General features: G+C 42.4%; 1 long non-coding RNA gene across 1 annotated transcript; it reads right to left on the bottom strand.

The window, feature by feature from the left end:
* Window positions 1-5,497: 5,497 nt before the first annotated feature.
* On the bottom strand, window positions 5,498-10,955 carry LOC135365252 (uncharacterized). Its single transcript, XR_010412887.1, has 4 exons — window positions 9,059-10,955; window positions 8,293-8,490; window positions 6,610-6,806; window positions 5,498-5,781 (listed from the first exon to the last, which is right to left on the bottom strand). It is a non-coding gene; the product is annotated as an uncharacterized LOC135365252 (long non-coding RNA).
* Window positions 10,956-12,079: the final 1,124 nt, after the last annotated feature.

The raw sequence follows: 12,079 nt of genomic DNA, 5'->3' as shown, positions 1-12,079 counted from the left end.
TACCCAGGAAGGGGGTCAGGGAGGCCTGGGTGCTAGTCCCTAACCTTGAATAGGGCCCCTCAGTGTCATTCTGGCCTCCCAGCACCTGGAGCCCCAACCAAGAGGAAAGATCCCTGAAAATCTGGTTGTCTCTAATCCTAGGCTAGGAGACTCTAGCTTTTCCTTCAGTGAACTCCTGTACATGGTATTAATAGCAGGTGTAAGCAGGACACCCAGCAGCCCCCATGCCCTACCTGCTTCCCCAAGTGGGACTGCCCAAGGAATATATATGTTAGAGGAGAATGAACTTAAGGACACCTTTTGGATACTAATCTTGATCCCTATCTGCCCCACCCCCATGGTACTCTCTGCATTCTCAAAGCTTTCCAAGGAAAATGTCTTTTTTTTTTTTTTTTTTAAGATTTTATTTATGTGAGAGCACGCGTGAGCGCACTGAGTGAGGGGAGTGGCAGAGGGAGAAGCAGGCTCCCTGCTGAGCTGGGAGCCCCTCTGCGGGGCTCAATCCGAAGACCCCAAGATCATGACCAGAGCTGAAGGCAGACGCTTGACTGACTGAGCCACCCAGGCGTCCCTGGAAAATGTCTTTTTATAGACACAGAGTAACAACAACAATAACTTTACTAAAAATTGGAGTTTCGGTTTCCTGGTTTTGCTTATTTCCCTGTCTCACCTCCCTCCACGCACTGTGAAGCGTTCAGCAGCTCCTGAGCATGTGCTTCAGTAGGCGATTTGGCTACTGCAAGCAATTCTGAGTTTTGAATAGAAGACAGTGTTCTCTGTCTTTTAACCTAAATCCTGGCTCTTGCCAGGGATGCTAGTTATCTATAGGGCCTCCACTCTTCCTGAATCAGGTTATGGAATCGGCAGTGATGCCAGTCCTGTAGGGAGGCTGTCAAGTGGCAGCCACCCCATGAAGGCTGGGCTATCAGTGCTGGCTAATGCATTTTTCTTGGACACTGGTCGTGCCCGGTCCTTTCTCCTCCTATAGTCTTTTGTCCCTGAAGTCATTTTGTACCTCTTTCTTCCTATCGTCGGACCTTGAGCACATATTCTGGGATGACTGCTTTTCTCATCATTCCTTGTAATCCTGAAGTTAGCCCGTGTCATCCTCCCCTCCAAATCTCCCTTTGCACCCCCCCCCCCCCCCGCCCTGTGCTGGGAATTAAGCTGGTTGGCTATGCCAGCGTTTGAATTGTGTTGCTGATTCCTGATCACTCCTTTTCTGAGGGCTTCTGCCTTTGCCCACGTTTTTATCCTTACTTTATTTGGCTTCTGATAAAGCTTCCTCACCTGACTCTTACCCAGCTGTAGCTCCACTTTGGGAAGGAGAATTGATTAATTTTTTTTCACACCTTATTTCAAACACATTGACAACCTAATCACAGAAAAGTTTAAGTTGGTAGAGTGAACAGCAGGGTAAATGTTGCAAGAAGTGTTTCTTTCATCCCAGGGTTGAAAATGTAGTCTTTGGAAGGGAGCAACCACCCCCTGCAGCTCAGAGGTTACAAACAGGTTCGGAGTTCATTCTCCTTTTTGGACTCAGCAGATAAAATGGCCATGGACTGGTTGCTTAACCTCTCTGTGCCTTAATTCCCTGGTCTCTAAAATGGGGTGAAAAGAGTACTTATTTCAAATGAGTATTAAAGGACATTGAAAAACAACCTAAGTACTTAGCACAGTGTTGGATACATAGTAGGTGCTCAACAGATGTTAACTATAGTTCCAGGGGATACTGAGAGCATCTCTCCTGTTATCAACTCAGCACCTTCGGCAAGCTTTGGGCAGTGGGCCTTGTTTCTCTTAACCTCATTTTTCACTGGACTGGATCCAATGCCAGGTGTGACTAAGTCCCCGGTATGGCTTGATGTTGGGTTTATCACGGAAGTTAGTGTAGTTTTAGAGTTCCCCTGCCAGCCAGCCCATACTTGAAAGTTATTTCTAGATTGTGTATTGCAGCCAGCTACAGACAGAGTAAGCAAAGTACACATTTCCAGGCTCCTGTGTTAGTCACAGTTCAGTAGAACCCGACCAATTTGATGAATTTCAAGCCACCTTAGAGTTCTTATGGGCTCTGTATTTGGATCTTTCATTCAACCCAGCACACGTGGTCATCACTGATTTATCTCCCTGAAATATCCCTGACTTATCCATGCTCCACTTTTCTACAACCCCAGTTTTGACCTTCAGTGTTGCGTGTTTTTACTTTCTTGGCATGCTGTTAAACAGTACAGGGACTCCAAAGGATTTGCTATTTTTCAGGGTCAGTTTGCACCCTAAATAAGAGCAAAAGGTATCTTTTGCCTCTAGGGTTCATTTTTACTCCAAATGAACTTGATTTTTAGAAAATGTCTTTTGTTTGAGCCTATTTATTCTGTCTAAAATAACCTCACCTATTGCTGAAAACAGTATAAAAAGCTGTTTAAATGTCTGCCCCTGTTAATGTATAAGCTTCAGGAGGCTGGGAATGACTTCTGGCTGAGACAGTTTGTATCCCTGATATTTATGTACATACAGTCTGGCCCATAGGAAGCTCTTGATAACTGATTGTTGAATGAATAGGTGTAATTTTAAAGATGGATCATTTTATTTAAGAATAACTAATATTTGAATGTATTGTATTATTTAGTCCTCTGACAACCCTACAAGCTAAGAATCAACAGGAAGCTTTTTTGAATAATGTGGCTGTCCCAAGGTCCAGGGTTGGTCAGAGCTAGTCAGTGCTATGCTGGTGGCTTCAGGCTTGTCTGATTTGTTGAATTCCAGATACATATTCACTGGAGAAATTATTCAGTGCAGAAATGTTAGAAGCTATAAATATATAGACTCTAATCAAGTCCAGAGGAATTAAAATCTAACACTGAGTAAGTAAAGCCCTCATTGGAAAGCCAATAGGTTCATTAGGAAAAATTTATAAGATATAAGAAAAGATGATTAAATCTGAGCTAATAATACATTTGACATTTTTATAGAAATAGTCTGTGTGCATGGCAAAGGAGTTCACTGGTTTTATTAACCTCATTATTCAGTGTGTCGAGTTTACAATAATCTAGAAAGTTGATAACAGTAATTAAGCAGGGAAATGTGACAAACCAGAGTATCTAGGTGAGCAGCGAGGCATTGGGCCAAGTGCTGTTAACCACCTGGCAGAGATACTTGTCAGCAGAAAGAAGGAAGGAAGGAAGGGAGAAAGAAAATGAAAAGAAATAATATGATTTGCCTCTGGTCATAAGATTTATCTCTTTTCACCCATTGTGTCTCCAACCTGTGGCCTTAGTGACTAGATTTGTTTTTATTACATTGAAAGACATCTTGGCCTGGCTGTTTCCTTGGACTTGGTGATCAGCCTGGCGGACTGGAGCATGGCCATAGCCACTGGCCTGCCCTGGGCACCCATCCACTGTCTACACAGGACTCCCAGACTCACCCCACCAAAAAGCAAAGCACGCTAGAGTGACGTGGACATGTGAGAGCCCACACTGAGTTCTGGTTCCATTCCTTCCCATTGAGTTTCCTAAAGTGTATTCTATAGAACATGTATCCTAAAAGGTTCTCTCTGAAAGCAAGACTTCAGAGAGCTTATGATCCTGTGCTGAGAAACAAACCAGTGCACAGGGCAATAAAAGCACCTTGGTGGGATTACAAAGCAGGGATTTTGAGATGGGAGCAGGCTCAGACTACTAGGAGTCTAAGGAAAGCATTCACAGAAGAGGGAGCATTGAGAAGGGCTTTGAAAAGTGTCCAGATTTCAAAAGATTGAGATGGGGGCATTTAGGGAAGGTGCTGAAGGCCTGGGAGCATGTGGAAGCAAAAGGTCACCTGTGGATGGATGTTGAGGTCATGCAGGGGATAGTGATAGAGGAGGCTGGACAGGTAAGCTGCAGCCCTAGCACAGCAAGGCTGACATGCCACAATGAGACAGTTGGCTGAGTCTGTGGACAATCAGCAACTACTGAAGGTTTTTGAGTAAGAGAGTGATCTGATGGGAGCCCTGCTTTAGGAATGATGGGAATCTATGTCCAGGATATGACAGAATAAGTAAAGGGGAAGCAGAGATGGCAAGTAATACTCCATTTGCATAGAAGTCAAGAGGAATAGGGGCACCTGGTGGCTCAGTTGGTTAAGCGTCTGACTTTGGCTCAAGTCATGATCTCGGGGTCCTGGGATTGAGCCCCGCATCCGGCTCTGTGCTCAGCAGGGAGTCTTTTCCCTCTCCCTCTGCCCCTCCCATCCTACTCATGCTCTCTCTTTCTCTCTCAAATAAATAAATAAAATATTAAAAAAAAAAAAAAAAGAAGTCAAGAGGAATAGTAGTGAGACCCTAAGTTAGGGAGGAGGTGGAGAACAGTGAGGATTCATTAGCGGCTCCACGCTACAGTCCCCGCGGTCTGTCCCCATCTGTCTCTCCCACTCACTATCTCACCATCCTATGCCCCTCACAAGTGCCTTTAAGCTCCTTGAATATGCCTTGCTCTCTCTTACCACAAAGCTTTGCATTTGCTACCCATTTGCTTAAAATAACAGTTAAGATGACGATGATGATGATGATGATGGTAGACACATAGTGCTTAGTGTGTGCCTGTCACTGGTTTGTTTTCATTTCCAAGAGACCCTCATTTTTTGACTGATGCTGTGCTTTCTCTCATCTTCCATTGGGGGCTGGTACTGGTGCTAGGGAGTACTCATTTGAGGTTGCAGGTTGGGGTATGCAGCCGTGCTAAGATTTTTGAGGCATATACCTAATTGTAACTGAACTTTATTAGAAAGTTAAAAGACTGCTATTCTGTATTTGGGGGTGTATGTTTCTATGTCTTCCTATTTTTAGAAAAATTGCAACTATACTAAAAATGACCAGAAAATTATCTCAGCATACTGTGAATACCTAAATGCAATGTTATTTTCTGTTCACCTTTGTCTGATAGCCACAGCATATAAAACAGTTCTTGGCACATAGTAAGATGATGATCTACATCTATTGAATGCTTGAAAAACTGAATGAGTAAGAGAATAAATTAATGAAATTTCTATAGAGATATGCGGCGGTTCCCAGGTCAGCTCATTTTCTTTCCTAATCAAACCTACCAAGACCACAGCCACCCACTCACAGCATGGTCTTTTATTCCTTTGGTCTTCTTGGAGGGTCACAGAGAACATGGCAGGACAAGCATGATGAGCCCAAGACCATGTTTAATGTTCCTGCCTCCCTGTGCCTGGCCCTCCATCGCCCAGCCTGTGATGGGCCAGGTGAAATACCATAAAGGCTCTGAGTGTGAGAGTAGGGGAGAGGGAGAAAGGGCAGGGCTGGATACATGTCACCAGCCCTTGCTGGTGAAGGTAATTCTAAGATGTTCTAATGGAGACTAGAACTCAGGGGACACAGCCTCTGTTGTCCTGAGTTTTGTGGACACAGACCTGCAAGCCAGCTGTCCTGTTTATAACCCCAGACTTCCAGATTTCAAGTTACTTACCAGGTGATGGTAAAAGATGTGAGTCAGCTTGGCTGAAGACACTTGGGGTGGAAGACAGAGGTTGACCAGGTGGGTGAGGAGATGAGAGGGGTTTAGAGAAGGAACCAAGGCATGTGGGCAAGAGTTCTTGACTCTTTGATCAATTTCCTGCAGAAATCTGCCAAAAAGCGGATGTGCGTCCTTCCATGAATATGAAGATTATAACTCAAAGGGAGGTAGTTTTGCTCATCTATTTTTATTTTTCTTCCCAGTTAAAGATTGCCAGGAACCAGAAAAGACAGTTTCATTCCCAGTACTAGATGGGGAGAAACATTGCCTGAAAGTAACAGTTACAAAAAGGTTAGTTGAGTTCAAAGGAATACTTCTTTATAAGGGGGAGAAAGCATAAGTCTTAACATGGCATTAATTTCACTTGTTATTCTAGTAATATAGAAAATAGCAAATAAAGAATCACCTTCAGAGAAAACCAGTTTTAACATTTTTAATATACATCATCCCTAACGTGTGTGTGTGTGTGTATGTATATATATATACATACACACACACACATATATCTGTAATTCTATTTTTGAGTAGATTTTTCCATAAGAATGGAAATAATAATTTTCCATTCTAAAAGTGGAATCATGTTTATATGCTATTTTGCACCCAAAATGAATACAGATTTTGTGGATCTGAAGCTTATAAAATTTGGAGGTCTTCTTTAAGAGACTATTTCAAAATGATGGAAACAAACATATGTACAGGGCCTGGGAAGGGGCTGTGCAAGTGAGGGGTCCCCAAGTTTAAGCTCCCTTAGCTTCTCAGTAAATCCCCCATTTTGTGCCCTGGTTCCTTTGTCTCTTTCCCCACTTGACAGTACATGATAAACATCCATGAACTTGGCTACTCTTCCACGTCCACAGAGAGGCTGCTGGGAATAGCTCATGTCGGTGAACACACATTGCACACCTCGTGTGTTCCTGGCACTGGGCCCTACTGTGAGAGGAAGTTAGGTGCCATCCATATCCGCTCTTGCCCATAAAGGAATCCCAGCACGCAGGCAACTCGGCCTCTTGGCTGGCATCTCCAAGCGGCCTGTGCACAATTCGGTTACGTCATAGGATTCTTCCTAAAAGTGGGTCCTATGGGGAGCGCCACTCACCATGTTCTCACAGTGAACACAACCCAGCAGTTCATCCTGGTCATTTATTTCAAGTCAAACTCCCCAAGCTGGATTTCAGGAAGATAAGTTGTACCACCTGCTGCCACTTCCCACAGTCACATTGTCTTTTTTTGCCTGAGTACATGTTCCAAAGCCTTTGTTCTCACAACATGGCTGATGGAGCATTGGCCCAAGATCTATCAAAAATAGATGTTATTATGTCAGCGATATAAATAATGTAGTTTCAGAAATGGGGAAAATGGATTTGAAGACTCTAATTAAATAGAATTCAAATGTTGTTTAAAGTTAATCACTATAGCTTCAGTTTGAATCTTCAAATCTTCGGATTAGAAGGCAATTAATCCTTTCTACTGTGTTTGAAATGCACACCATAAGGCAAAGGGAGCGTTACCCCAGTTAAGTGCAATGGCAGAACAGAGCAGATGTCAAGTGTGTTTCTGTTTAATGTATTAACTCTAATGCTGTAAGAGCAAATGCTGGGTAACCCTCACTGAAGCACCCATGGATATATTCTAAGTTATTATGAAATACTCTTTATTCATGTTTTTACATTCCTTTTTTTTTAAATACTGCAAAAGTGGGTGACTCTTTCTTAGAAACCACCCAGTCCCTCATGGCCTGGTGTCCAGGATACTGCAGGCCATATTGTCTGCAGTCCCCAGCTGACACTATTCAAAAGGAACTCTCGGGACCTGTTTCATGGGTACTATTCAAACTACTGTATGATGAGAACTTACTTCTTTTTAAAATACCTCCAAATAGATTGTCATCTGTTCACAGTGATTAGTCCAGATTTTAATGGGAAATTATTGGCCAACACATTAGAGGACAGTATAAAAAAAAAGTATGGTCATTTAGTAGAATATTATGTGGCCATGAAAAAAGAAAAGGCTGTTTATATAGTGATATCAAAAAAGATCTCTAATATCTATTGTAAAATAAAGAAAAGCAGGGTGCTGAGCATAATATGCTACTATTTGTGGGGAAATGTATGAATAGATATGTATTTGTATATGCATAAAATATCTCTGGAAGGATGGACAAGAAGAGAATTGAGTAGCTATGACACAGGGTAGGTAGAAGACTTTTCACTCTCTGTCTTTTAAAGTTTTGACCCATGTGACTGTCTTACATATTAAAAACTTAAGTTGAAAATAAAAGTATAATTAATCACCACCTACAGAAAACCTACATTTTTTTTAATGCTAGAATTCAAATCTGGCTTCTGGGCCTAAAAGTCAGGTGCTTCTGTATGCCCTTTGTGCCTTTCCTTAGAAAAATGGACCATCGGGCAACATTCCATCTTGTGTTCCTCTTACAAATATTGGCTTTAAGAAGTTTCTCTCTGGTAACAAAATTAACATGAAGGTTTACACACATTGTAACAAGCATAGGAACTTGATCCTTGAAAAAAGGACCTCTGTTTTCTGGGTCATTCATTCCATTTTTCCTGGAGAGGGGAAGATAGTCACTAACGGCTTTGCAGGAAGCTACTAGAAACACCAACAAGAGAAGTCCAACTGGATCCCAAACCATCTTTCTGAATTGCTGTAATGATTGGCAGCCCCCGTTGCCCCCAGAGATGGCAGGGGCCAGAATAATACTCAGGAAGTTACTGTGTGACTCCATCTAGCAAGAGCAGAGCAGTAATAGGGCCTGAACCTGTGAATATGGCCGGTCAGTCCTTCTGGGCAGAAATCCTTGCCCTCTGGAGGAGACAGGGCAGGAGGACACATAATTGCAGCAGCTCACATAGCCCTGATGCTGAGCAAAATAGTTGCAAAATGTAAATCTCCACACAGCAGATGCACATGATGAACTTTCATTTTTCAAATCTGAGATCTTTGTTATTGAGAAGTCCTACCAAAAAAAAAAAAAAAAAAAATCAAAAGAAGACTTGCAACCATCTTTATTAGTTAGGAGTCTCACTGGCAATAAATCAAAGAACTTTATAATTGTTCCTTTTCTGTTTTGTGGGTATATCATTGAAGTTTTGTTCTCATCACATCTTATCTACCTAAAATAAATAGCAAATGATGACCTCGTCAATGGAAAATAAAAGGCATTTCAGTTCATCAATAACTGGACAGTGATTAAAATAGGCCCCCAGAAGCCACAGCTAAAATGTGCCCTTAAAGGTCTATGCTTGTGGGAGGAAATGGATTCTTTGGCTGGTGTCTAAAAACTCTTCAGAGGCAGCTGTTCTCTAAAGACCCCCCCCCCCGCCCCGACCTCAGGCTCTTCTAAATGCCCCTCATTTCAGTGCATCTCAGCATTGCTGAGAAGCTCAAACATGCTGTCTTTGTTGGGCAATATACAAAAGTCCCTGCACCCTCTTCCCACCATCCAGCATCAGCTGCTGACCAAGACGTCTGACCCCCAGATGTTGACATAAATGTAGATACCGAAGCTCGGGGCAATTCCTTACTTGTCATTTCTTTCAGTAAGAATTTAAACACCAGCTTTGAAAATTTGAAGTGGAGAGGGCTGACAATGAAGGCAATGCCTTGAGGAAAAAAAGAATGTTAAATAAGAAAGAAAAAAAGAAAAGCTCCAATATTCTTCTTAACATGAGCATCAAGCGTCCATTTGTGTCCCAGCTACTTCTTGAGCAAAGCATTCAATTTCTATACCTCAGGCACCTCACTTGTAATAGGGGATACAAATATTTGGCAAGAGTTAAATGAGGGAGTCAATGCCTGTTGTGAGAATTAAATGAGGGAGTCCGTGCCTCTAAAGCACAAACACATTGCATGGCACCAAGCCCACTTTCAAGAAGTGGAAGCAGTTAATAATATGGGGAAATTGGGGAAGAGGCAAAGTATAAAGCTTGCCTTGGGGGAAGCCCAGGTTAGATCAGGGATGGGATCACATTTTGTTTTTCCAAGTGCAGGCCTGGAAACCAAATGGAACCATCAGCAAGAGGCTGATTGTGCGGCTCTCATCCCATCCCACCAGCTCTCGGGAAGGTTGTCCCCACCCCTGGGCTATAACCCCTGTGGGAATTCCCCACCCCCACCTCCTAACAGGAGCCCGCCTTGTTTACCTGCAGCTCATCGCCCTCCTGTCATCCAGGTTATTCCAGAGTTGATTTGTATCCAACTCGACTGTAATCGACACAGTTATCATGCCATAAAATCCAAGGTCACATAAAGGTAAAGATGGGCTAAAGAATCTATTACATTCAATGAAAATAATACAAGTCATCTTGATAAAAAGAACAGTTATAGGAAAACACATAAACTCAAGCAACACATCACCTTTTTTATGGGATTTGATGGCTCGCTTCCCTTCCTTATGGCACATGGGCCTTCGCTTATCTGAGGCAGGGATTCTCCTTTGTTGTTTTCCATGACAACAGTGAAAAGAGCTATTCCTGGCAACTATTTAGGGACTCATGTATAATGAGAAGGATGGATTTCAGGTAAATAATTTCTTAAAAGGCACTTCAGGGCAGAAGATTGTTGCTATCAGTTTTACGGGCTGCAGATGTCTTCTCATAAGAAAAGTGAAGCTTGAACTCAGTGACATGGTAGAGGATGGGTTTTTTTGGTCCTTGCCCATGTGCAAACAGGCCCTGGACCAGAAAGGGGGAAGGTTCTATCTGGACTGTTAAAGGCCTGCTAAGACAACCTGGCATTAATTTTGATTTCACTGGCTTTTCCATTACTGCTTTGTGTTTTGAGCACTCCACTTCTCCTAGAGCGGATATGATTGTTTCCCTTTAAAGGTGTCTAAAAAGTCTTGTAGTTTATTTACTCAGCTGTTTTAAGTTAATCCAGCAAAAGGCCAGTATAACAAGGTAAGCAGATCCTGGTCCATATCTGGTCATCCATGCCTCGGAAAGATAACAACGGCAGAAATAAATATGTCACACCGGTGTGAGTTCTGCCCACCTATCCCAGCATTGCATGGGCCGCTTCAGCATTTTGGCTTCATACTGCACTTCTTGTTGAATGGCTCAGCATGGAGTTCAGATTTGTGGGCTCCTTTTACAGGCCAGTCTCTTGTACAATCTCCCTAACTCCAGCCTTCTAGCTTATGGGGGTCTTTGGAGAAAAGGTCTGTAGCCACGTAGTTCCATCTTTCCAAATAGTTAGGGATCCATCATTATTTGTTAGTTTTTTGCCTCTTTATGGCATTGCGTTCCAGGGCCTAGGGATGTCTTTGGCAATAGGAACTTGGGATTCCTCTTTCTCTGTTAGGAATGTAGGTGGGAAGCCATGATTAGCAGGGCAGATTTATCTGAGTGGCTAGACATCTGACAAAATCATGCTCTCTGTGCATTTCCATTTGTACAGGAGTGTTCTTGAAAACGTAATGTCTTTCAGGGGAGACAGAATCCATGGTCCATAATATAGCTATTATTTTTGTATGAATGTCCTGAGCCCAATTTGGTGAAATACATCAAATTTTGAGGAGAGGCATTGCTAGAAATTCTCTGGCAGGAAAAAAAAAAAAATGTATTCGTTCTCCTTCCTCCATGTTACAGAGCGTGTCTCCTTGTTTTTTTTCATGGCTCTTAAAGGGCCACAAAAATTTTTTAGCTTGAGCAAAGAACCATGCCTTCCAGCACAATTTAGACAAGGGAGGCACTGTCTGGAGGGAAGATGGCATATGTGGTTTAAACCTCCACCTCTGCTCACCACCATGGAAGGGCTTTTCTGCATGGGGAGGGGGCAGCAACACCAGGAAGGGGAATTCAAGTTTGCCTAAGTTATGATTAATTGCAACAGTGCTGTGCCTTCATTTAAGAAAAAGATGACAAAAAAGCAAAAGACAAAAAGTGATGTTGCAGACATGCAGGCAAATATTATGTTACCCCTGTATTTTTCATCTTGCAAAAGAATTTGGCATCTGGGTACCTTATAGCACAATGAAAACTGCATCGAATTTTTAAAACATGTTTCACACACAATGTAATCAGAAAACGTATTGTCCAAAACTTCAAATATATATGTATTATATATATGTTGTATGTATATATTGATAGATGGAATTTTTATTTTTTATGCAAACACTGCATACAAAGCATCATTACAAATGTTTAAATAACACATTGTTTACCTTCTCTAGAGCTGCATTGTGTGAGCAAGGCAGGAAAATATCCCATGTTCCAATAAGATGGACCTCCTGACATTAGACAAAAAATATCTACTTAACCTCTAGACCATGATTGACATACTGGATGTATCCGCAATGAGCCTTAGTACCCTGCTAACCATATCTTCATATGCACACGGTATTGATCTGCTTGGGTTCCAGCTCACTAACCCCAGCTGCTCCCAACAGCAGAGAGAAGATGCTGAATAAGCAAAGGAAAGGAGGGACAGGCTTAGGGGACTAGTCCTTTTCTGTTCACTCGGTAAGCTTATGTGATGTTCAGCTGCAGCAACAGCCAAAACTGCAGTGCAAGCCTGCCTGCGGGAGAATATTGAAAAAGTGAATG

The sequence above is a fragment of the Mirounga angustirostris genome, unplaced genomic scaffold (genome assembly GCF_029215605.1).
Source record: "Mirounga angustirostris isolate CCGP_5_RB_7025 unplaced genomic scaffold, mMirAng1.0.hap1 SCAF_7, whole genome shotgun sequence".
NCBI lineage: Eukaryota > Metazoa > Chordata > Mammalia > Carnivora > Phocidae > Mirounga > Mirounga angustirostris.
This window is presented reverse-complemented; position numbering and strand designations above follow the sequence as displayed.